Raw genomic sequence first — 27,261 nt, forward strand, 5'->3', positions numbered from 1 at the left:
GTTTGGTCTTCTTGATAAATTAACCCCCTTATTATTATGATATGATTATCTTTATCCCTGGTGATGATATTCTTTGCTCTAAAGTCTACTTTGATAATAATATAGGCACTACAGCTTTCTTTTGATTAGTGTTAGTATGGTATCACCCCTTCCATCTTTCTACTTTTAACCTATTTGTGTCTTTTATATTTAAAGTGCTCTTCATGTAAGCAGCATATGGTTAGGTCCTTTTTATCCAGTCTGACAATATCTGCTCTTTATTTAGATATTTAGACCATTTATATCTAATGAGATTATTGATATGCTTAGGTTAAGTCTTCCTATTTGTTTTCTATTTGTCCCATCTGTTCTATTTTCCCCTTTTCAGCTTTTTTAAAAATTGAGAATTTTTTAAGATTTAATTTTTTTCTTCTTTCTTGGTTTATAAGCTATAACTGTTTCAGTGGTTTTTTATTTTAGTGTTTTTTTTAATTTTATTAATTTTATTGTTTTAGGGTTTGTAGTATACATCTTTAACTTGTCAATCTACCTTCAAGTGATATTATACTACTTAAGTATACTTTAAGAACCTTACAATAGTACACTTTCGCTTCTCCCCTTCTGGCCTTTATACTATTGTTGTCATATATTTTTCTTATATATATGTTGTAAACCCCAGAATACAATATAATTATTTTTAAAACACTTTTCCTTTTAAAAAGATTAAAATAATAAGAATTATATCTGTTTACCTATGTAACTACCATTTCTGGTGTTCTTCATCTGTTAGAGTAGACCTATATTTCCGTCTGTCATTTTCCTTCTGGAAAGGAAGGACTTCCTTTAACATTTCTTGTGGTGCGAGTTGACTAGTAATGACTTGTTTCAGCTTTAGGTTTTTTCTTTTTTTTTTTCCCCTTCATTTCTTGTGTCTGGGGTTTGTTGAGCTTTGTGGATCTGTGGGTTTACAGTTTTCATTGAATTTGGAGTATTTTTCAAATATTTTGTCTGTCTGCTCCCTTCTTTGGGGACTCCATTATACACATTAACTGGCTTGAAGTTGTCCAGTGTTGTGTTTGTAATTATTTTTAATTTTATTTTTTCTTTCTGTGTTTTCTTTTGGATAATTCTAGTTGCTATGTTTATAAGTTCGTTAATCTTTTATTTTTCAATGTCTAATCTACCATTAATTCCATCTAGTGTATTTTTTTTTTTTTTATCTCAGACGTGGTATAGTTTTCATCTCTGGAAATTTAATTTGGATCCTTTTTTTATATCTTCCATATCTCTATTCAACTTTTGATCATAAGATCCAAATTGAACTTCTAAAAATTTATTTAAAAATAAAACTGACTTAAGATACCAATTGGTATGGGTATCTTTGTAGATTTTTTTTTTTTTTTAATTTCAGCATGGTTGTAGTATCTTAAATGTTTCCATTTGATTATCCTGAGATTTTTTTCATTTGTTTCCCAGTTCTCTTTTCTTTTTCACACAATTTCAACATTTTTTTAATCTGTATTTTTCTTATATTCTTCTGTCCTCTTTCCCCATTGTTTGATGTCTTTGCTAATCCTTAGGCCTATTTTAAAACATCCTTCTGTGCACTTAAGTAGAATTAAGTGTATTTAAAAAAGTGTAAAAGACAATTTTGTATTTGGCCATCAAATTAGTATATAGAAATCCACATTTCATTTGACAATATTTATAAATTACTTTCCGTCTCAGAATAATGTCCATTTCACCCTGTTATTAACAGGTGAACTCTGTTAATAACAGGGTTCCAGGGTCCACTGTAAGCAGCACGATCATTTCCATTTAGTTTGAGGAGAAGAATTTAATGCAAGGAAGTGGATACTTCCAAAGTAATTGGAAGAGCTGGAGGAGCAGGCCTTCACTGAGTTTCCAGGAATGTCTAACTCCTAGCGCCCCTGGACTGCTCTGCTAAGATCAGGAGGTGACAAATCAGAAAGTTGCTATTGCCACTTTTGCTGAAAAAAATCACTATCTTTACCATGGTTGGAAAAGCTGGCACTGCTGCTACAGACTTTGCTAAATTAGGAAGATGCTGCTGGCTCTAAAACCACATCGCTTTTGCCATTATCTGGATAAGCAAGGTGGATGCTCTGCTCTCTGCTGTTCTCCCCATGCCTCATCTCCAAATGAAAGCTTTGTGTGTGAATGCATTGCATTAGTGCAACCTAATTATACTTGGAACCCAAGTTGCAAAGTTATCCAGAAAATGCATTTTTTAACCTTCTCCCTCTACTCCTTTAAAATGAAATTTGTGTGGATACTGAAAGAACCAGTCTACATTGTGGTGTCCCTTGACGATAAACAAAAAGGTAATTTAGTGATTAGCTTACATTTAAACAGTAAGCTCCATGGAAAATGAAAGTGGTATTTTCTTTTATATATTTACAAACAGTCCTGTTTCTGGCCCTATTCGCTTCACCATCTTGCTTCTGAGGTCAATAAGGGGATTTTACCATGAACCATCAGGATGATGATCATCTAAACACATTTGTATTTGCTATGAAAATATATGAATGTTGGCAGCTAATACTTGACTCATCTTTAACTGACATCTTCTGAAAAGATGGCCTCACAATTGTTTAAGTGATAACAGTATTTTGAAGGCATAACCACCACACTTTTACCTCTTAATAAGTATTCTCTTTTCTCTACTAGATAAATTATTCCCTTTTAAATAATAAAAACCTAACATAAGAGAAAACAATCTGTATTTTAACATCCCAGAATCTCCAGAGCCATATAGCCCAATTCCCAGTTTAATGCTTGACCCTGCTGTGTATCATCATGGCTAGCTTGTTCTTAGGGGCCCGTGAGGGCACCTCCCATGGTGCTGACCCATTACTTCCAAAGGCACTTCTGTTTTTTGGGGGGTTATCAGATTTGAGATCCAGTATAAGAACAAACTGTAGCTTTCACTTACTGACAGTCCTACTTTTTTCTTCTAGAAACTGTCAGTCTTATTCTGCAGTATAAAAATCCCTTGTTTGTGTATTACAAATTTGAGTCTCTCAGCATTCTGGTTGTTCTCTTTTAGACCATTCCTAGTTTCTTCATAGAAGTATGTTTAAATGAAGAGACGAATATGCGTCTTTAAAATATACCTATCCCAAATTACTGTCTTTGGTTAGGCGTCATCCTCCGTGAGATCATTCGTATGGCTTCTTGAATCACCCATCTACTTCACCTGTGAGAGTGCCGAGAGATTAATATTATTATACCTAGAAACCAGGATTTCTTTTGTCATTTGTTTACCTTTCCTTAGTCTCTGGAGTGATTTTTTTCAGACTTGCTTCTAAGCATGTTTTTCCTGTCTGGTAATCAAATCTATCACTGTAATATACGGGGAGCTTTTCCTATTTTGCTCACGCACACATAGAAAGTTGTAGCGTGCTTGCTGTTTAAGAACCAAATATGACTAATTCTTTTCTAAATGGTTATTTTCTGCCTTGTAAGGCTTGTTTTTTTTGAGAATGAAGAAATAAGCTTAGATGTTTTTCTAGAGATAAAAAAAAAAGAGCATGCTATTATCAAACATTAAATACAAGTTGATCAGTTTGAACTGCTACATTTTCTTTTGCATACATAGATTTTGAAGCTTAAATGCGGATAAAATTATATACGACTTGGAGGTTCTGCCATTTTAAATATTCTTAGTCAAAAGCCAACAGTATTGGTTCTGGCTGTTTTATATATTAGCAGCTTACGTTTCCCAACCAATTCTCACATAAGTCTTGCACTGGTAACCGTTTGCTGTTTACTTATTTAAGGTACGGTGATGGAAGAATGCACAGAATGTAGCTGACCTTTGTGATGTTGGTCTAGTGAGAGTTTGCTAGATAGGAGTCCATGTGATGTGGGTAAAACCAAGAGTCTAGTTTGGTTACATGGTAAGTAAAGCATTTGCAGTTGGCTTTAGTATGTTGAATATAAATCAAGTGAAGGTGGTGCATGAATACATTTGTCTTGGTCCCACTACAGGACTCAGTGATTATGGTTTGTTGGTTGTCACTATTCTCTTACAGCTGTTCAATGTGAATTAAACAACTAGGAGGCAGAAAACCACCCAAATTTGTTTTTTAATGCAGAGATTCCAAAAAAGAATACTATAGTCATAGTATGCTATAATAATTGTTAGTGGCTTTATATTTGACGTCATCAAGATGGCTCCTTTATTTTACACAAATGAAGAAACAAGTCCAAAGAGAAATGCTTTACCCATGATCACTTGAATTTGTGTGATATTTTTTCCATAATATTTTGTTTCCTCTTAAAAAATGCTTTCACATGAATATAAATGTACACATTTATTCTTTCATTCATTTATGCATCAAACAGATATTAACTGTATTATGTACTGGAAAGATTCCTGCCCTCAAGGAGCCTGTAATGTAGCAGGGAGACAGGAAAGGGCCATGTCACAGACCACAGTGAATGCTCTGATGGCAGCCTCCCCAGTGTATTGCAACCAGAACTTTTTTGATCTATGATGTGGTTAGTTATGCTTTTGTGTTTGTTTATCTCATTTCTGCTTTGGATTTAGGTGGTCTGTTTCAATTTTTGAATTTGAGGATCCACACCTTTCTTTACTTTTGGAAAATTCTCACCCATTATTTCCTCAAATATCTTCTCTCCCCCATTCTCTTCATTCTCCCTCTCTGGGCATAAAGCTCATTCTGTCTTCTGCCATGCTTTCTGTCTTTTCTCTGTGCTGCACTCAGGGTGATTTCTTCAGGGTTCTCTTTCTATTCACTAACTCTCTCCTCAGCCAGGTCTAGTCCTGTCATTGAGATTTTAATGTCTACATATTTTCATTGCATAAATTTTTTTCCATAATTTCCTGTCTTCACATTATGTTTTTAAATTTTTCCTTCTATCTCTGAACATATAATTCAAGTTTTCTTTCCTTTAGCTTTAGCCTCTTGTTTAATGCTCTGATTTTAAATTTTTTTCTTGCTCTTGGCCCCTAGGAATTTTTCTTTCTTCCTTTTGAGCTTGGCTATATATTAAAAATTATTTTGCTATGTTTTATCCAGTATTTTTATGTGTTTGGAGATGGGAGTGAGGTGTTGCATTGTTTGACGCAGCTCAGAAGTTCCAGTTTTCCCAGTCTACTATGAATTGTGTGTATATGTATAAAAACAATTCTGTTGTAAATATTACGTAAAACTCTAGATATGAACATTTTTCGCATTTTGCAATAAATGTGCTCGATACATCTCCCTCTAGTGAGTAAAGGTATGCAGTCTTCCATTAATTATTCACTTTACATGTGGCCATTTTTTTAGCTACCACTGAGGATTTTGTTTAATTTAACATAGCATATACTTATATTTACTCTATGCAAGTCACTGTTCTTCTAAGGGCTTTACAAATATTAACTCAATGAATTCATTTGATCCTCATATGAGCATTATGAGGTTGGTACTATCATTGTCATCTTTGTTTTATAGGTGAGGCACAGAAAATTTGGGTGAGTTGCCCAGGTTTCCCCAGTTGGCGGTTGGTGAGTGGTAGAACTGTTATTCAGACCCAACCTGCACACGTGCTCTTTACTTGCTTGCTCTTTGCAGGCTGCTCAGCCAGCCACTGGGCTCTATCTCTTCAAATGACATGTCCCTCCTAATGAACCTCGCCCAGCTCCACTCCCTCTGTGTCTGCATTTTCCCGCAGCCCTTAGTGAGTCTATACTGAGCTGGATTCAAATGTTCTTCTTTTTGCTTCCTTATGTCTTTATCTTGTGTCTTCATTAATATATTCATTCTTTGAACAAATATTTATTAAGCACCTATTACATGATGGGTGCTGTGTCAGGCATCAAGCATAAATGTGGCATAACCCTCTGTGCTGCCTAAATCTCTCCCAGGCCATGTGCTTCTGTAAGTCCCCACACTGCAACAGTAGGGCAGGCCCTCATCATCTCTGCTGCTGCAGCAGCCTACATATTGGTCTCCTTGCTTCCATCTCCTTCTTCCTGCTCTGTGCACTGCTGGCAGGGAAAATAGAAAATTATACAGTTCAGTTTGTTAAGTGCCGTGGTCCAGAGAAGTGCCCTGACCCTGTCTGATGGGGACAGGGAAGGTTTTCTGGAAGAAGAGATGTCAAAGATGAGTCCTTAAGAAGTAGGAGTTAGGTGAAGATAGAGGAGGAGAGTGTTGGGGCAGAGAGAATAGTACAAGGCAAAAATTCCTAGGGAAGAGAAGAGTACATGGTATGTTTGAGGTACTGAAAAAAACTCCTTATGCTGGAACTTGAAGTGTGCAGGTAGGAATAGTGAGATGAGGCCAGGAGCAGTCACATTGATGCTAAGGGCACTGAGACATCAATGAAGATGTAGAGCAGGTATTACACAGTTGGAGCTCTATTTTACCAAGGTCACTTTGTGGTTTGTTGAGGGGAGTCGGAGAGGAGACCACTTAGAAGGCTGTTGCAACAGTCTGCTTGGTGATGGCCTGGACCACAGAGGTGGTGTTGGGGATGAGAGAAACGAGCAGATTGCAGGGAGATGGACAGGAGGTGGGATTGATGACAGTGCTGGTGGCTACTTAAAATGGATTGTAGTGGTCAAGGATAGGTGAGGTCTGGCCTAGACAACAGAGTGACATCATTCTCTTCGACAGAAGAGGGGTGACAGGTTAGCGGGAAAAATGGTGAGACTGGTGGTGGACATGCAAGTGTGAGATACTTGTGGGTGGCCCAGCTGGAGATGTCCAGAATTCAGTTGTATCTGAATCTCTAGAGAGAAGTCTGTCTAAGCTAGAGATAGAAAGATAGAAATTTTGGAGTTGGTAGCATATAGATAGTAAAAGAGGCCCTAGGAATAGATAAAATTGTCAGAATGAATAGCCTGAGAAGAAAAAGGTATGTGAGACAGGACACTGAGGAAAAGGAGTCACCATCTCAAGTCACTGTCTCATAGACACCCCTTATCATGACAGCAAGCACCCCATGCTGACAGTTACTTTTGGTGCTTGCTGTATTTTGGAATATTTTATATCTATCTTCCATGTCACTTTTGCATAGGTGATGAAATATCACCCCTCGGTCATCCTAGTGCTGAGATTGTGCGTCTTTTTGTGTTTGCTTACGAAAACTCAGTTTATCACATTTAAGAAGCCTATCTTTTTTACATAGCAGGGAACTGCTGTTGGATTCACAGTATTCAGGTAATATGTGAATAACTAGTAGTGGTTGCAGTTACAAGGAGTCTTAATAATATCCTTGGCTTCAGGGCTTTGGTTTTGAATTAGGCTTAGGCCGACTAAGCTATAATGCTTGTGTATGATTGGCTGTGTAATTAGCACTTGTAAGTAGAGTCACACACCCAATTTGTGAAAGACACGCTCAAGTGATTCATACCCCAAGATTCATTGATGTCTGTTCTCCAAGAGCAAAGGTCTTCTTTTCAAATAGCTGTGTGACTTAGGATTCTGCTTACCAGCATAGTTCTTGTGGCCACTCAGTGAGTCACCATCCTCCTTTCTTGGCCTCAGAGGCCCTCCCGTACCTCTGATAGCCATTGTCGTCCCAAATCTAACTCACAGGCACAGAGACTAGAATCTTTTACCTAGTGAACTTTGATAATACCTTTGAAAAAATTATTCCATTAAATCAGGATAATACTAAGAGTTTTTCAAGGAAAATTTGAACTTTGAACCCCTCACTTAAAAAAATTGTTCGCTGTGAAAAACAGAAAAATGGGGGGGGACTCTTTTAGAGTTAAACAGGCATAACAACCAAATGTAATATGTAAACCTTGATGGAACCTGCTAGGAAAAATAAGCAGCTATAAACTGTGCTTTTGAGACAACTGGGAAATTTGAATATCATCTGTGTATTAGATGATTACAGAGTTATGGTTAATTTTCTTATTTTTTTTTCTTTTTTCTCAGAATTGTCCATGTCAATCTGTCGTTATTTTACCCTCATAAAGGCAAAATCAAAAATGATCAACACAAGATTTTCTTTCAGCAGGATAATGTCAGTACTTTGGTTAATTTTCTTAGATGTGAAAATGACACCATAGTTATATAGGGGAATGTCCTTATTCTTAGAAAATGCATACAGAAATATTTAGGGTAACATGCATAATGTCTGCAACTTATTTTCAAATGGTTCAGGCAGGAAAAGAAAAATAACAAGGAAAAGAAAAATATATGTGTGTGTGTGTGTGTGTATCAGAGAAAGAGACAGATTTGGCAAATTTGACATATTTTACGGTTGATGCGTCTAGGTGAAGGACATAGGGTATCCATTGTACTATTCTTTCAGCTTTCCTGTAGATTTAAAAATTTTCAAAATAAAAAGTTTTGGGAAATAAAAGAATATGCTGTTGTCTGATGTGAGGTAAAGCTGACTTTGCAGTAAACAATGATAAATAGTAAACAGCTGTAAACAATTTGAAGGCCAATGGGTGAGTTATCTTATGAAATGTTCCTAGGTATTCATATATTTTTAAATCTGATTCCAAATTTTTTATGATTTCTTAGGATTATGCAACATTGGTCGATGTTTATGCTCAATTGTTAAAATAAAGAGTTCTGTTTTTAAAGTGTGGTTATTTGTTGATCATTGATGATATTCCTTCCCCATCACAGTAGCAGAAAATCCAAAATAAAAGTGTGATTAGATTAGGTTTTGTCTATGTTGTATTTTAGGAGATTTTCTTCCTTTGTTTAGGTTTTTGCATGTTGTGTATCAAATATCTATACTTCAGGTGTTCTCAAATGGGTGGCTTACTCTGTCTTTCTTTGGCCTTTCTTCTCTGATATATTAAAGAATAGTCTTCAAGCTGGTGGACCCGTGTCTGGGAGGTTATGTGCAGACTTTCCAAAGGGTATGCAAACATGGGTGGGCTTAAGGGAATCTGCTTTCAGATCCTCCCCTTCCAGGTATACTTGAGCCTCAAACTGCTTCTACAAGTTGTCCACCTGCATCTCCTCTCACAGTAGCTCTCCTTCTACTCTGAAGAAGAAAGACTTGCCCCTTAATTTTACTCTGCTGCATTGTACTAGGAATAAAAATCTCAGGTCATAAAACAAAGGGGCAATTGGCATTACTGGTTTTGGGAAATCTTCTTTTAAGAAATAATCAAATCACTGTATACCTGCCCAGGCAGTTTATCTTTTCCTGTCTTATTCAAACTGTATTTCTGAGGCTTCAGAACTAGGGTATGTTGGCCTGTGATTACACGTTCTAAATTCATATATATTATATATAGATTGATACAAGTGACTTCACCTCTTCCAGAAGAACTTTTGAGGGGGAAACCTTTGAGAGCAAAGCAAAGTAAGTTTCAAGTGATCAAGATGGCTTGAAAAAAAGTAACATATTTAAAGATAAGCTCATTTTTCACCTATTCTCAGTTGCTAGGATGGGTCATTAGCTATAGAGTAATGCATCTTTGAACAGCTGAAGTAGTACTTCTTAGTGAAGCTGATTGTTTCAAATGTGATTGGAATATTTTCCTGGACTATACAATTTTTCAAGATATTCCAGGTGAAATATGAGGACAAAAATATTTTGTGATTTCTTTCAGATAAAATGTGTATCATTCAACAAAGTAGTTAATGCCTCTTTTTATTGAATCATATCATGAATATTTATTTCACTTATATTTAATCCTCATAAAATATTTTGTATTTTCTACTTCCTACTAATAAAAAATGAAAATATTTTCTTGCTGCCAGACTAATTTGTTTTTAGCAGTATAGTAATTTCAGTAGGTTTTGGTAATCTTACCTTGGTATTTGCTTCACATCCTCTCTGTGTGGTGGAATGGAATTCATAGCCTATATAAGTATTTAGAACATAACAAAAGCACATGATTGAGTTCCCTGAAACCTGGTGACTGGCCCAGGCCAGAATCCTACTTGACATCTGTTTTACCCCAGTCCCAATCTTAGTCTTAAGTCTGACTTTGCTTTGCCCAAACCACACTTATCTTCATTTGTAATTTTTATCCTGGCCAACACTACTTCAGCATTAATTTTTCCATCATTGAAGGAATTTAATCTGATTATACTTTAGATTAACTATGCTCTGTATTATGTCAAGTATTCAAGGATTGCTTAAATGTTTAAGAATATTGTTATTGTGAATACTATGTTTTTCCTATATTTAAAGTAGATCCACATAAGGTATTTATAAATTATACTTCTAACTTATATGTCCATTAGGAAATCCATTCTTCCTCTCCATCTCCATTCTCTTCCTCTATGAGTGGGTGGTAGTGGGTGGATATGTGAAAGAGAGCAAGAAACTATCATCTGTATCTCTAATGTGGCATTTATTTAATTCTACCACATAGTTGTTACCTGTTAGTTGTTTACTTGTTTATATCCCATAATAGAGTATGAATTCCTTACGGATAGGGATAATATTTTACTCATCAACAGAACTCCCTTGTAGCATATAGGATGAAGCTATCCATGTTTGAATGAAGACACACTCAATCTTTTGTAAATGATTATTGTAATTCTTACTCAAATATTTATATTTTCCTTTTAAGAGCAGGTCAAAAAAGTATAAGGTGGCAGTTGAAAAAGTCTGGCAAAAATTTTCTTGTTCAAACTCCCTTCCAGCGTATCTGTTAGAGCTTCTATAGCTGTGGGATCCTCAATGCTTCTGTTATAAAACTGGCAAGATCCCCAGGTCCTCTGACAAGTACAGTGGTTTGAAAGCTAAGTCATTTTAGTTACTGTATGATGCATGCTTTATTAGAAGCATTCTGGTCTAAACCGATGATATGATACTGGTAGCTTCAGGAGTGCTCTTGAATGTGGCATATGAGTGAGAAGAGGGTTCTAGGTAGAAAACTATACCAGTGTCTGAGGGCACGGTTTGCTGCTGAGCTGGGATTAGCAGACTAGGCCAGGACTGGCATTACATAAATAATGTGGAAAGGGTTGATAGGTCCCCACAAGGTGCTTCCTTGGGCAATCTTTTAGTAGCTGAGGAAGGCTCGTCCTCCTGAAAGGCCCAAACAAGCATACAGTAAAGGTCATAGCAAACCAGATGTCTCATCTAGAGTATTGGGCAACATTTGAGGGAGGAGATTTTAAGATCATGGGAAGCAAGAGTTCATCAGGTCAGGGTCTTTAGAGCAGTGGCAGTGGCAGAGAAAATTCACGAATGAGTGTTGACTGTAGGCAGGCAGGGTTATTGGTACTTTCCTTTTATACTTTCTGCTGCCTCAGGGACATGTCATTGCAGCTGTCTTAAGAGTTTAAAGGTCTTGGTTGGAACGTTAGCAATGGGGAGAGTACACATGGAATCAAGCTGCAAACTCTGCATTCTGTCTTACTTGGGCCTCTCTTCTCTGCATTTCATGTGGCACTGTGATCATAGAATCAGAAGTACTCTAGGGCAGTCCAACTTTGATGCAGAGTTTTTATGAAAGTTGGAAGAACTTGCCAGACAACCATTGCCTTGCCCTATTTCAGAATTCTTAGGAAAACCTGGCCCTCCATAATCAGGCCTTTCACCTCAGACACGCAGAAGGAATCAGAATTCTTTATGAGACGCTTGGAATATGGTGTGAGTCCATCACCTGTTGTGTCAGCTGCCAGGGAGGCTACTCTTTGGAGAAATACCTTTACCAGTATGTATATAGGTTTTAAGGTCCTCAAGAATGGTTCTATGAGTAGGAATTTTAAACCTAGAGCACACAGATACTTGAAAAAAGGATGTGAGTCAAAGAATAGATGACAATAGTTGAGAGACAGTAAGAAAAAAACAAAGTGATAACTCAAATTTCAATTATAATCTAAAATATATAAAAAGCAATAGATTGGTGACTAAGGTGGTGATTATCTTAAAATTGGAGAATTAGTTTATCACTTAGAATTGATGTATTACCCAGCAATCCTTATACTTCTCTGATGGTTTGTCATGGGAAAAAAAGTTGAAAACCTTTGCCTGTTTATATTATTAAGATATGTTCACCCAAACTTCAGTCGGCTAAGGAGGACATGGAGAATACAGGAAAATGTGAATGACACTATGGTCCAAAATATTCCCTTGTAAAGTTTGTTGCTTACAACAGTTATAAACCCTTCTTATAGAAGAGGTTCTCCTTTTACATTATATTCCTATTATCATTCTCAGAGTGGGGACTGGAAGGAGGCCCTAAAACACAGGGTAGAATTGTGCATGTGTATAGTTCATAAGAAAGAGTTTTAATAACCTGGTTAAGTGCTAATGGATTCACAATTCTGCTGCCAGCTAACATACTCCAGGGAAAATTGGTGTCCGTAGTGTGCCCTGTTCATCATTGCTCTGCTGCTGCTGCCACCATTGTGCCAAACTGCCTGCCCTCCTTTTAATTTCTTCTTAAAATCCAGTGTTCCCATAGACACCTCAGGCCACAGGATGAGCCTGATAGTAAGAAGGATACGTTTTTCAGCAGAATGAATAGAATTGGCTGCCTCGGGAGGCGGCTAGAGAGCTCTCTGTTACTAGGAGTGTTGAGGAAAAACAGCCAGAGCTGCAATATTATACAAAGATTCAGGCTCTGGATTGGGTTGGACTAGATGATCTTTATGTCTCTGTTAATTCTGAGAATCATTGATTTTTTTGAGCATCCTCAGCCACACTTGATTCTTAATAATCAGTGTGAAGTTCTATGTTAATTTTAAAAATGCACATGCTAACATAAGAGGGTTTAATATTGTAAATAAATAGTCCAAATGCCATCTGTTAGGATGCTTTCAACTGCAAGTAACAGACCAACCAACCCAACCTTGCTTAAATAAGGAAAAGCTTTACTAGCTCATATGAAAGGAGGTCCATATAAAAAGGAGGGATCAGCTTCAGGGGTGGTTGATCCAGCATATCAGAGGCATACTCAAGGACCCAGCTTCTTTCTCTCTTTCCGCTCTACCATTCATTGGGTTTGTTTCATCTCAAGGCAGAGTCCCTCTACCGTTGTAAGTGGTTGTCAGTAGCATTCAGGGCTGTACATGGCCTTTTGCACGAGAGAAAGAGAAGCTTGTCGCTCCCTAAGGGTGAGAATGCCTCCAGCAGATCTCACCTCATGAGCCAGAAGTGGGCTCTTGCTAGTCAACCTACTCCAGAGAGCAAGGGTGAGGTCAGCATCCTGAGATATGTGGTAACTCTGGGGAGAGGGGAATACTGAAGAGAATCAGAGTTCTGCTAAGGAAGAGGAAGAAGGGAAGGTAACCAGCAATATCCACTGTAGTTGTTTTGTTATAATGCTACTGTTTTGGTGTCTATTTTGCTGTAAATGTTTTGAGTTAGAACTATTTTTGATGTGGTTATATCAGAGTTTTTTTTTAAGTAGTGTAATTTCTGTTTTAAGATGGCAGAGTGAAGTCAAATTTCGAAATATCCATCCTTTTAGACTTAATAATATGAACAGCAAATGAATAAAAACTGGCAGAAAGATACCAACAGCAGATTCAAAGAAAACATCTGATGGTCAGTGAGAGAAATGAAAGTGTCAACTTAAAAAGCAAATTCACCTGTTATTTTATCCTCAAAATGAGTTTATTCGGAATAGCCAAAAGAATTGCAGTTCAGGATGTGCATGCTGTGGCAAACCGTAGGCAAATCCAGAATACAAAGAAGAGGAGCTGCCTTTATAGAAGAAAAGGGGGAGTAGAGAGGAACTGTTCTAAATGCAAGTCCATTGGGGGAAAAGAATAGTTCAGGGCGGCATTTCTCATTGGCTGGGCTGTTGCCAGGTGGTAAGAGAAATCTTCCTTCAACAGTAAAGTAGTCATACTTCCTGTCCAAGATGTAAGTGTGTGTCTCTTCCTGTTTGTGTAATTGACGATGTGTGAAAGGGTGTGAGAGCTCCCCCTACAGGCCTTCTACACTCCAATTTAGTTAAAGTTTCTTTCGTTAATTTCCCCAAAAGTTTCCAAGAATTCAGAGGATTTGGCTCAGAGTCATTCTTAACCCAAGAGAGCTAAAAGGCTCTATGAGAGAAAAGGATGGTGAGCAAAATACTGAAAAATCCCTAATCGCTGTGGCAGGAGAGTGGGTGGATATAGGCAGTCCTGTAGGAGCACTGGGAATTCCAGGTGATTGGAAGCCCTTCCCTGAATGCTTCTCTCATGTGACAAAGAAAAGCATACTGAAGATCACCATTCTATGTCCAAACTGGGAAAGAAGTAGAGAAGAAAGTTAGGATAGCAATAAACCCTAGAGCTGATGCTCTTTATTCGTAAACTGGGAGTTAGCAGAACACCTGAGGGAAGGGAACGTCTATAAAGCAAGTCTCTTTGGAGAGCAGTAAGTGGAAGAAGGGGCACATAGTGAGCTGCAGGTGACAGGGCTCCCTTATCTCTCACTCCTGGGTTGGGTGGAGGTGGGGAATGGGTAGTCAGGATTTGGAGGAAAAGGAATGACTGCAAAGGAGGAAAGGAACAACCTGGTCTGACTCTTTCTGATGGAAGTGAAATCTCACAAGCATTGAGGGAATGAAAAAATGTTGGGGAGGAAAAGAATATATCTCCAGGAGAAGAGAGCAGAGTTAAGACTGCTTGTAACCTTAACCCCAGATAAGCTGGTTCTCTTTTCCCTTTTTCACACTCCATGAACCTCCCTCCTTCAACACACCTACACAAAGCTGCTAGAATGCAGCACCAGCTTAGAATGTAGCTGGATGGGGAAGAGTTCCCCTAGACTACACATGGAGGCACTCCACAGAATGTCCCTTTGAAGCATAAGTCAATGAGAAGATATGATGAGGACCCTGCACACACGACAAATGGAGGGAAAGGCACGCTGTGTGCGGAAGAAGGATACAGAGTCTATTCTGGAAGAAATAATCATTTCCCTTCGAAAAAGAAGAGTATTCCCAAGGAAGCTATTAAGGAGTAAGCTATTAAGAACCTGAGTTTCATAAAACACAGGCCCAGAAAGGATATTATAAAATAACAGAATTAAGTGAAAAGGGAAAAATACAGGGCCAAGGAGACACATAGGGAACCAGTTTGGAGAATGGATAAATTAGAAACAGCTAGGAACAGAATAGTTCTATTCTGTTGGCTGAAAAAATAACTTACTAACAGAGCACAAGCTTGAGATATTCATAGTGAGTGCAGAAGAAAAAGAAAGAAAGATTGAAGCAGTTAGGTAAAAATGCTAGGTGTAGGATTGGACTTCCTGGAGGCAGAGCTGAGATAGTAGATGTATGGGCCTTCCGTTTTTTTGTTCAAGTTCCTTTCGGAAGTATGTTTTGGTTGTAGAGAATTGACTACTTTAGACATCACTCATTTGGAAATATGTAAGCATTGACATATTGGTTAAAATGAATGTTCATTTTTTTCCTAGAAGAATACCAATGAGATGAAAGTTTTATTTATAGCCTGCGAGACCAGGAAAATTCCCCTTTGAAGCCATTTGTTTCCTGGCATTGATACTGAAAGCTCCCCTCCCCCACCACTTGATGATTTTCTGTGCTTTGCAGGAACTGGTCTTTTGCTATATGTAACAACTGACCTGCTGGTCTCAGGGCAAGCACTTTGCTGCTTTTCCTACATCCAGAACCCACTTTGTAGGATAGGTTTTATGGAGAAAAAAATTTTTTTTGTTCTGTTAGACATCTGTGGTTAATCATTTACCTTTCCTACATTTTTTTAAATGTCTCAAGTAGGTCTGGGTGATAAGTTAGCATGAAAGAAGAGCAAAAAGATCCACTAACATTTATTGTCATTGCCTAGAAAATTGAAGTTTCATTCCTTGCATGCCAGCAAGTATGGTTTAGAATCTACATTGCAAATTGCTGTGGGGAGTAAACCATAGAGCAGAAATTGGTTGCTGGAATGGACTTATGAATTACTCATTCACTACCTGGTTCCTTGGAAATCAGCTGGAGGAAGTAGTTAATCCAGTTTGATCACAAGAGTGGTATGCTAAGGGCTCCAGCACGCCCTTACAAGTCCAGTGGCCAGGATGTGCTTCTGCTGGCTGCTATAGGGCGGCAGCTACTGTGTATGCAGAACCTAGGAACATGCTGCTGGGGCTAGCTGCGCTGAAGACTCACCGATGCATCTTGCTCGAAAATGAAGCTTCAGGTAGGAGAAGTGCCCTGTCAGCAGTGGCTGGATTTCTCATTGATTTTAGGGATGCCATTAGGCCTTATGGAACAAATATATATAGAACTGGAGTTCTTCAGGGGTGCCTCACTACTGAGGTTCCAAACCAGAGAAGGTTAGTGGTTTAATTCCATTTTCAAGGATGTACTTTGCGTCTAACAAAATTGTTCCTTGAAATTGTGAGAAGTATTCTTAAGCCAAATAAGTATGTAAGTATATAAATTATAGCATATTTTTTAATGATATCCTCCTGCTGTTGGTGTAAAAAAAATCTTTTTTATTGATGTAATATTGCCCATATAATTTTAAATCATGGAATTATAGCTCTGAAAAATTCTAAGAAAGACAACTTAGTTTATAATTTGAATGAACACAGCTGCAGGCTCCATTGTATTTTCTAGAGGAAGTATTGTTTTTAGAAGGCACCTTGGATCCTTCTGCTGGAGCACTCATTCTGGGAAGATCTTTTAGCTTCTCGTAGGATGGAAAAATGCATAAAAAATGGAACAGTAGCAAAGGTCTTTGTTCTCTTTGTTGGTGTTATTTACTGTGTGTGTGTGTGTGTGTGTGTGTGTGTGTGTGTGTGTCTAAGTCAGACGTGTAATTTCATTTGGCAGGGACATTCTAATGTTGTTATTTGCGTGTCTTATTTTGTATGGGTGCTGTTTCTGTTAACTTTGCTGAGGTTGTGAGATGCTCTTGAGCTGTAGGGACAAAAATAGTAAAGATGAAAAGAATCAGAGCCTCGAGGGATCTGGGCCATATTGGATATACATATTTCATCATGAAATATCATTTATAGTTTTGAAACTCTTAAGTAAACAAACACCCTTGAACACATACACTCTGAGCTCTAGGACAACCATAGAAGACTAGCAGTCTCCTTCTGCACCATTTTCTTAAGCTCCTTAAGAGAAGGGATCTTTGTTTTGTTCAATCATTATTCCCAAGGGCCTAGAACAGTACCTGGCACATAGTAAGTAGTCAATAAATGTGTTCCCTGAATGAATACATGGTATAGTAAAGAAATTGAATAGTCTTTTTACAAAGGTCACTTGCTTATACAGCACTATAGGAAGTATTTACAGTGTTACAGTTTCTATAATAACTTTTATAACAAATGTGTTCTGATTTGTATTGATAAAGATTTTTCAGCTAACTTCAAGGGTTTATGTATTTATTGAATATATAAAGAGTTTTAAAATGGCAGAAATTAAAATCTGTTCATTTTACTGTTTGTATAATTAAAGTTTTTAAAAAATCAACAGTGAATATATACAAAGACCTTTAATTTTTTCAGCATAACTTTATTTCATATTCAAAAAATGAAAATTACTTAATGGAAAACACATTTGAAAAAGATTGTATTCATTAATACATTACTTAAGATTATCAATTGTATTCATTAATACATTACTTAAGATTATCATTCTAATCATACCATGTTACAGGTAGCATTTTAAAACATGTTTCATTTATCAGTCTGTCAGAAGGGTTTTTGGAACTATAAATTCCTTTTTCATAACTTCGGGGTAAATTTAAAACTACAATATGTGTAGTGCTGAGTGGAACTAAGCATGGCAACATATTCCCCATCGATACACCACATTTTAGAGCTCAGAGAAACCAAAGGAGTCATCTCTTAAATACTCGCCCCCCTTCACACAAGCCCACTTTATAAAGGACAAAACTGAAATCCGGAGAATATAGATGAATGGCCAAGAGCAAATGGTTAGCTGTTATGGTCTTATGCTTGTTCGTCTGTTTTCTAGTTGCTTGTCACTTCATTATTGCCATATTAAAGCTAAAAAAAATGAAGCAGATAATCACATTACTATAAATTTGGACTATACTGTTTTACTGAAGACAATTATTGATGCATTTGCATTACTTTAAATAAATTGCCTTAGTCCATTTGTTGAAATACAGTTTTATGAATTGTAGGCTTTTCCCCTTAAACTTTTGTGATACAATTGTTTTCTTTTCCTAAGTTAAAGTTGTAATGACTAAATGTGCCCTAAATTTTATTCCTAATTTGAGCTTCTTGTAAAATTATATTTTGTGCCAGTTTTGTTATTCCTTAAAACTACCTGGGTTTTGCTTTTATTTTTGAGATAGATGTAGATTGTTTCATAATTTTTCTGAATCTGATTGTATTAGTCAGCTTTGGCTGCCATAACAAAATGGTATGTGTATGGAAACAGATATCTCTCTCTCTTCCACTTCTCATAAGGCCACCAATCCTATCAGATGAGAGTCCCACCGTGATGACCTCATTTAACCTTAATTACTTCTTAATGCTCTATCTCCAAATACAGTCACATTGGGGATTAAGGCTTCAACATATGAATTTTGGTGGTACACAGTTCAGCCCATAGCACCAACCAAGGCAATATTTTTTAAAGTAATCTTTCTAATACTTTTTTTGGTTTCATCTTTTTCAATCAAATAAAGTTTTAAATAATTCAAGCATAAAGTTCCAAGTTATGTAAAGCATCTGTAAACAGAACAGTTCTAGTTTTGAACCTCTCCCTCCGCTCGCTGTGTTGAAATTTATTTAAAAATTTGAGAAGCTGTACTACTCTTTCCTATTCCATCTTCTCCCTACCTCACTCCTCAAGTCGGGATTATAGAGGTGTTCAGTCTGTCCTGCTCAGAATCAGTGGTTACAGGTAGCATCCAGTTAGAGTTGTCCCAGAAGAAAGCATAGGCCTGAAATTTGACACAACTGTGTTTGAATTCCAAGTCTACCATTTACTAGCTGGGGGATCTTGGGAAATTACTGAATTTCTCTGAGTTTAGGTTTCTGCTTTTTACAATTGAAGATTACACTTCCTGCAAGGGAAATGGCTGGCTAGTTCTCCAACATTCATGTGTTAAAAGATAATTTTCATAGCCAACAAACACATATGAAAAGATGCCCAACATTGTTAGTCATTAGGGAAATGCAAATCAAAAAATCACGATGAGATACCAATTCAAACCTATTAAGATGGGTAAAATCAAAATAACAAATGTTGGTGAGGATATGGAAAAATTGGGACCTTTACATTGCTGGTGGGATGTAAAATAGTGCAGCTGCTGTGGAAAATAGGCAGTGCCTCAGTAAGTTAAACATAGAACTACCATATGACCCAGCAGTTCTGTTCCTAAGTGTATACCCCAAAGTACTAAAAACAGGTGTTCGAGCAAAAACTTGTACATGAGTGTTCATCACAGTACTATTCACAATAGCCAAAAGGTGCAAACAACCCAAATGTCCATCAGTGGATGACTGGATAAGCAAAATGTGGTAAATCCATACAATAGAATATTATTCAGCCGTAAAAAGGAATGAAGTACTGATGCATGCTGCAGCATCAGTGAATCTTGGAAACATTATGATAATGAAAGAAGCCAGACACAAAAGGCCACATTTTATATGATTCCATTTATGTGAAATATAGAGACAGAAAGCAGATTAGTGGTTGCCAGGGGCTTGGAAGAGTGGAATGGGGATGACTGCTATTGGGTATGGTGTTTCATTTTAGGATGATGAAAATGTTCTGGAACTAGATAGTGATGATGGTTGCCCAACATTGTTAAGTGTACTATATGTCATTGAATTGTACACTTTAAAATGGTTGAAATGGTAAGTTTTATGTTATGCGTGTTTTACCACAAGGAAAAACAAAAAAGACAAGCTTACAACCAGAAAAATAATACACGACAATTTTCAGGAAAAGGTAAAATCATGATTCTCATGAACAAATATTAAGGAATTGATTTTACTCATGTGGTATGAGAGAACTAAGCAGATGTTGAACATGTTCAAGGGAACAGTCAAACAGCACCAATTTATGTAAAGGACTGTTGAGACAGTTGCAAATGGAGCTAAAACTAGGAGAGGTGGGTATGTGGGGGGCGGAAGTCAATTAAAATCATTCTCAGACAGAACATCATTTATATATCTATCAAGTATCTACAAGTTACAAAGAATTGCACATAGCTCATAATTTTCCATTGAAACCCAAAGTGTTTTTTTTTCCTATAGTCTCCTCTCTTGATCAGAAATAATCTCATAGAAAAATTATTCTTGATTGCAAAATAAGTCCCTATTAGATTTGGCCCAATTATTTACGTAGGCACAGCAAGGGTGTTAATTTCCTATGGGCCTTCTTGAGTTTGCTTTGATGGAAGTTTTTATAAGGAATCTCAGATTGGGTTTTTAAAAGCCTCTTGTTATTTGTGGTCCTAAGGCTAGGAAGCCAAGCCAAGAACTTGCTATCAAATTTCACCTGTAGGACCTATAAGAATTCCTAATTTCTTGAGGTCCCCAAAATATTTTAAGTTTCCTGGGCCTGCCAGGAAGTAGCTTTCCTTACTTGTCTGTAAGGCTGGGACCCCTGTAAGCCACTTTTCCCAAGAAGGCTTTGCAAGCATGACTCTGAAAAGTCAACCTAAGTTTCTAATATTGGGTCCCATCTGATTGAATGAACACCATTCTCAAATGTGAGCTTGGTTGCAAACCAATGTTTCCAATTATGTCGTAGTAAAAAAGAGGACAGATTCTTAGTGAACCTATGCAGATAACTTTATTGCTATGAAAATAAGAATGTTCAATAAGAGTTTCTGAATGCTGGAGGGCTCAGGCAGGGAGAATAAGATATCATTTACAAGGGTGTCATTTCAGTTTACGAAAGCAGAGTCTACTAAATTGTTACAGATAGCTTTAAGAGGAAAAAGAAAGGGCTTCCTTACATATTTAGAAAATAGAACATTCAAACAATGTCACCAGTATTCCAAACAAAACCTACAAACATCCCTCATCAGTTCATTTAGCCTTCTTTAGTTAATTCTGATTCCACTGGATCTTGATAGGAGTTCTGGAAATCCTGACCTAGTCCACTGGTGTGGTCTTAAAGTTGTTTAAAGCACACCGTCGGAAGCCTATACCCAAAAGTACCTGGCATAGTCCTTTTCCGTGGGGCTCTGACACAGCCCTCTGGCCTGTAGCTGATTGCAAGAGCTTTCAGGGAAGCAACAGACTTAAACAGAACATATCTGTAGATGACAAAAGACTTAAAATGGCTGTGGTTAATTTATTAGTGATAATTGTAAAAAATGAAAGATCTGATGAGAGTTTATTTCAAGAAAAATGACAGAGAAATTTGGTTGTTTCTATGACATGCAAAATAAGATAATAAAGTCAGTCCAAGAAAGTTTTAGACAAAATAATTATAAACATAATAATTAACTCCTTAGTCAAAGAATTCAATGAATATTACATCTGATTTATAAAAATGGACGAGCATAAACTTTGCAGAGAAAAAATCTTGAGATATAATAATCCTGAGACATTAGTGTACCATGAATATACCAAGAAAATATCAGGACTATCAAGAGATTCAGTAAGTCTGGAATAGGTCCTAAACTTCTGTATATTAATGTAACTCATTAGTAAATGACGTGAATCCTTAATTTAAAATCATTGATCTAGAAGATGCTAGATTCAAATTTTAAAAGTAAATTTGTGACCAAGTTAACATTAAAAGAAAATAACAACTCATGACTGATAACTATAGAGTGCAGAGCATCATCAGGACTCTGATAAATAGAAATGTATCATGACAGCGAGAGTACTGACAAATCTCTTCTCGTTTCATAACTCTTCCCATACAGTTCATAAATAGTAACAAATCAAGTAAACCTAGTTATTTCCAGTATCTCTCCTTTTACAGGATGAAAAGATCCAAATCTTTGTGATTTTTTTCAGGGCCCTCTGGGAAATCCCAAAGAGAATTTTAATTTGATTTGAGCTCAGAACAAACAGAGAAGACTAACAAACTAGATTATCTGTAGTCTCTCACCCATTTACCCATTTACAGAAAGTATAGAGGTTATAAAAATGGTGAGACCATAAAACCAATTTCCCATTGGAGAATAATATATCAGAGGTAAACAAACCAAAACAAATGTAGTACAGAACAAAAAGTTCTCCCCCTTCTAAGCAGATCTCAAGCTTCCCAGCCAGGAGATAGATAGATAGATAGATAGATAGATAGATAGATAGATAGATAGATAGATAGATAGATAGGTAGATAGATAGATAGATAGATAGATAGGGATACACATACACTTACATATGGAGATGCCCATTAAACATACAAATGGAGAGATGAGTACACATTTGAATAATTTAGGGAAGAAATCTCAGATAGAGGTGGTAGCTAAATTCGTGATCTTTGAATCTCAAATCATCAGAATATTCTACCTACTATGATCCTATCGTAATTTTAAATTTTGATACTTTATATGTCATGGATTTTTTGCATAATTTTTTATTTTTTATAATATAGTATTAAAATGTTATTCATCTTGTTGATTGAGGTTTTTGGCACCCCCTTAAATTTTGTGCTTGAGGCGATTGAGTCATCAGCCTCACCCTAGTCCCAGCCCTTCTTACCAACTCTCTTTGTTCAAGACTTCTCCATACCCCTGTGTAATTCTTTCTTATTCCGTGAAGAATTTAGCACCTAATTTATCACTCCCCTCAACATTAATCCTCTCATAATTCTTAGAGATTTCTTTATCCTCATAAATGATTTTTTCAATACCTTGGCTTCTCAATGCCGTGATCTTTTCTCAAGACTCCAATGATCTTTTCTTCTGCCCAGTGAAGAAATTTGAATAGGATAGAACCATGTGGTTTGAAAAGGATGGCTGTAAGAGATGGCTTTGATTGGCCTAAAGCAATTAATGTTATCCTGTCCTTCAGCCAATCACTGTGGCAAGGAGGAGGGACAGAATGTTGCTAGGAAACAGAAGTTTCCTGGCTCAGACAGTGGCTAGACCAGATACCTGGCATTAGTTACTAGCCTGTGGCGTTGATTAGAAACAAATAAATAGATAGCAATTTAACTGCAACAGAATTTGGCACCAGGAACTGAGGAGTTGTATGTGTGTGCAATTGTGGAATTGACCAAATGGGTATAAGTGGTGATAGTCTCTTGTCACAGTGATTGTTTTATGCCAGTTAGCCCTCACCCCTGGAGCTGAGAGAGGGACCCAATACTACTGAAGGGCAAGCTGGGAAATTCAGGGCTCTTGTGGAAAGGAAAAGGAGAGAACGGATGTTGGAGAGTCTGATTTGTAAAATGGAGATACTGAGCTATGGAGGGAGCCGTTGAGGCCCGTCTCTGGCTCTGGGCTGTCAGGTTGGTAGTCCTTGTTATGCTGCTGTGAGATGGTTGGGGGGCTGTCTCCTGTTGCACCTTATGTTGGCTCATTTGCCAGTCAAAACTGTAGCATTACAGGACTTGTTAAGAAGACTTCAAGGTATTAGATTATCTTGTATACAGCTTGCACTCTTCACTGAGCCTGTAAAAAGAGAGATAGAGCCCAGCCGGTGGCGTGGCGGTTAAGTGCGCGCTCTGCTGCAGTAGCCCGGGGCCGGATCCTGGCGCGCACAGACACACCACTTGTCAAGCCATGCTGTGGCGGCATCCCATATAAAGTGGAGGAAGATGGGCACGGATGTTAGCCCAGGGCCAGTCTTCCTCAGCAAAAAGAGGAGGATTGGCAAGAGATGTTAGCTCAGGGCTAATCTTCCTCAGAAAAAAAAAGAGAGAGAAACTAATCCTGAAACCTTGTCCGAATGGGGGAGAGAGGGGAAATATGGATTTGCTAAGAAAATCTCATTTTCTGTAATCCAGGGATCCAGAGCTTTGCAGAGCTGGAATAACTAAATTATCTGCTCCAAAGCAAGGTTTGCACAAAGGCAGGGAAGTATGATTGGGGCCCTGTGAAAGCCTAGCCACCTTCCTCTCCACCCCCAAATCTCCCAGGGACCTCTGGTTAGGTCCCCATTTGCCTGACAGAGGGGCAGTCATTCTCATTGTGCACATGACCTGGGGACCAGGATGAGAGTTCATGAGGCAGTTTTTGATGCCCTCTGCCTGGGGCTGGAAGCAGTTAAAGGGCTGTAAGTATGTGTACAACCTGGCAATTTGATGCCAAGAGACAGAAATGCCCAGACTTAAAGATCAGGCTGTCTACTAGTCCAAGGAATTGACCAGAAGCAGATAAGTATACTGATAAATGGAGACCCAAAGCTAAAGTAAGGCAAAGGTGTCTAGATGAAAGCAAATATCAGGACTTCGTAATATTCCCCTTATGCAAATATTCTAAGTAAAATGTTAAACTTGAATGTTCTTGTACTCTTTCCCAAATACAACTCTCTGAGCTAAATGGATCAAGTCCTCTTCCACACTCAGAAATCTCCTTTCCATTATTTCTACAGTTCATTGGATGAAACTGTGAAGTCAGCTATAAAGATGTGGATTTCTTTTTATTCAGTGGGATTTGAATGAATCTCGAAGAATCTAGGTACTGTGAGCTTTCTGAGGAGGGTTCCCAAGTGGCAGTCCGCAGAGTGGTGCCAGTCCAATGTAAAATGAGAAAAATCAGATCACTAAAATAATTTTTCATGTAGCTTTTAATTGATGTCTTTTTGTGGGGAAATGAAATCTCTTTTCCTTTTTTGACACGGTGATGCTTATTTTTTATTGTCCTAATTTGGCAGAGTAAAAGTTGTCATTCTTATGTCCATTCCCGAATGTTTTTTGAAATTTGATTGGTCCATGAAATCCAAAAGTCTAGGAGTCACTGATCTAGAGACTGTAGCGATAGTATAGCCCTTTAGATTTGCAAAAATCCCAGCAGTCTAGTCTACCAAATACAGGGATCTGTTCTTCAGCATCCATGATAGAGAGTTGTGAACCTCTGCTTGGACGTCTGGAAATGGAAAGCTATTACTTGATTAGGCAGTCCTTGTCTTTTCTTTTTTTTCTTTACATTACTCTTCCTTCTTTTTATGATGCACTTTCTACACTCTGCATTTCAGATCACAGGCTGTGCTCCATTTTTTCTGCCATGTATGGTATAATAAAAAGTAAATATTTGGTCTTTGTACCCTGTTCCTGGCACAGAGCTCCTAAAATTGAATTTCTTGAGTGATAGGAGTGTCTATTGTTATTCATAACGAGTCCCTTTCACTATACCTAAATTTATGCTAATGGGATGACTCTTGGTGGGCTGTTAGATAGCTTCAGGATGGGGGCTGGTCACCAGAAAAACCAACCACATGAATAGAAGGTTGGGACTTTTAGCCTCATTCCCTCGCCTTCAGGGAGTTGAGAGGGGCTGGGGATTGAGTCAGTCACCAATGGCCAGTGATTTCATCAATCGTGCCTATATAATGAAACTGATAAAAAACCTCTAAGAACAGGGTTTGAGGAGCTTCCGAGTTGGTGAACACATCCACGTGCCAGGAGGGTGGCACACCCCAACTCCACAGGAACAGAAGCTCCTGCACTCAGGATGTAAGTGCATGTTGTCATTAGCACTCACTCCTCAATCTTCCCTTCCCCCAGCCCTTGGCAACCACTTTCTAACTCTGTAGTTTTATCTGTTCTGGACATTTCATATAAATGGAATCATACAATATGTACCCTTTTGTGTCTGCCTTCTTTCTCTTAGCATAATGTTTTCAAAGTTTATCCATATTGTAGAATGTATCAGTACTTCATTACTTTTTATGACTAAATAGTGTTCCATAGTATGGATATACTATGTTTTGTGTACCCATTCATCCATTAATGGACTTTTGGGTAGTTTCTACATTTTGGATATTTTGACTTGTGTTTGCATGGTATGTCTTTTTCCATTCCTTTATTTTTAACCTACCTGTATCATTGAAATGAATTTCCTGTAGACAGCATATAATTGGGTCATTTAAAAAAAAATCAGTTTTGCACATTGATGTTTGTTTTGTTTACAAGATGTGCACTTAATGTAATTATTGCCGTGTTTCTCTGTTTTGATTTTGACTATCTCTTTGTATTTTTTTTTTTAGGATTTACAAAATACATACTTTTCAGAGTCTATTTAGAATCAATATTTTGCTACTTCATTTAGAATGTAGAAACTTTACCACAGTATAGAAAATATACCACAACTTTTACCTTCCCCTTTTATGTTATAGTTATCTTATGTATTACGTATACATACTTTGAAAACCCCTCATAGAGTGTTGTATTTTTTGCTTTCAACTATCAAACATGTTTTAAAGAAATCAAGAGAAGAATAATAGTCAATTGTTTTTACCCCAATACTTAGCCTTTCTGTTGTCCTTCTTTTATTGCTGATGTTCCACATTTTCTTCTGGTATCATTTTCCTTCCATATGAAGAGCTTCCTTTAAGCAGTTATTTTAGAGTAGATCTGTTGGCTGTTAATCCTCTTAGTTATTCTTTATTGTCAATATCTTTATTTCCTGAAGGATATTTTCACCAGATATCCAATTCTAAATTCTTTTCTGTCAGCACTTGAAAACTTCATGTTACTTCCTACTGGCCTCTGTGGTTCCTGATGAGCAACCCACAGTCATTTGAATCATTGTTCCCCTAAAAAATGCATTTTTCTCTGGCTGCTTTCAAGATTTCTTTGTCTTTAGTTTTTAGCAGTTTGATTATGATGTGTCTGGGCATGGATTTTTTTTTAGTTTATCCTGTTTGGAGTTCACTCAGCTTCTTCAGTCTGTAGGTTTATGTCTTTCTCCAAACTTGGGAAAATTTTAGCAAATATTTCTTCAAGTATTTTTCAGCACTGTACTCTACTTTTTGGATTCCAGCAACATGATTGTTAGACTGTTTGTTTTTGCTGCACGGGTCCCTGAGATTCTGTCCATATTTTTTAAAAATCTTTTTTCTTCTGTTGTTTAGATTGAATACTTTTTATTTTTCTGTCAAGTTCTTGATTCTTTTCTCCTGTCATCTCTGTGCCATCGAGTCCATTTTCTGGTTTTGTTTCAAGAGTGATGTGATTGCTCATTGAGTATTTTTATTTTATAGTCATTAAGTCTTTGCCAGAGCATTTTGTTATTAGTGTTGTTGTCCCATCCTTTCTTTCTTTCTTTCTTTCTTTCCCTCCCTTCCTCCCTCCCTCCCTCCCTCGCTCTCTCTCTCTCTCTCCCTGTCTCTCTCTGAGATCTGAACCTGCTAACCCTGGGCCGCCAAAGCGGAGCATGTGAACTTAACCACTGCGCCACTGGGCCAGTCCCTTATCTTTTATTTTTAATAATAATATTTATATAAGTTTATATATTTATATAAAGTTTATATATATATCTCTCTAAAATGTTT

At 37.3% G+C, this 27,261-nt stretch overlaps 1 protein-coding gene and 1 non-coding gene across 6 annotated transcripts in view; one reads left to right on the plus strand and one right to left on the minus strand.

Moving 5' to 3' along the window:
- The window catches only part of MARCHF8 (membrane associated ring-CH-type finger 8), a 123,641-nt gene that overhangs the window by 62,222 nt on the left and 34,158 nt on the right, over nucleotides 1-27,261 (plus strand). The gene's annotated exons all lie outside the window — the stretch shown is intronic.
- Nucleotides 7,905-8,041, minus strand: LOC131407762 (small nucleolar RNA SNORA69). Its single transcript, XR_009220628.1, has one exon. It is a non-coding gene; the product is annotated as a small nucleolar RNA SNORA69 (small nucleolar RNA).

The sequence above is a fragment of the Diceros bicornis genome, chromosome 6 (genome assembly GCF_020826845.1).
Source record: "Diceros bicornis minor isolate mBicDic1 chromosome 6, mDicBic1.mat.cur, whole genome shotgun sequence".
NCBI classification, from domain to species: Eukaryota; Metazoa; Chordata; class Mammalia; order Perissodactyla; family Rhinocerotidae; genus Diceros; species Diceros bicornis.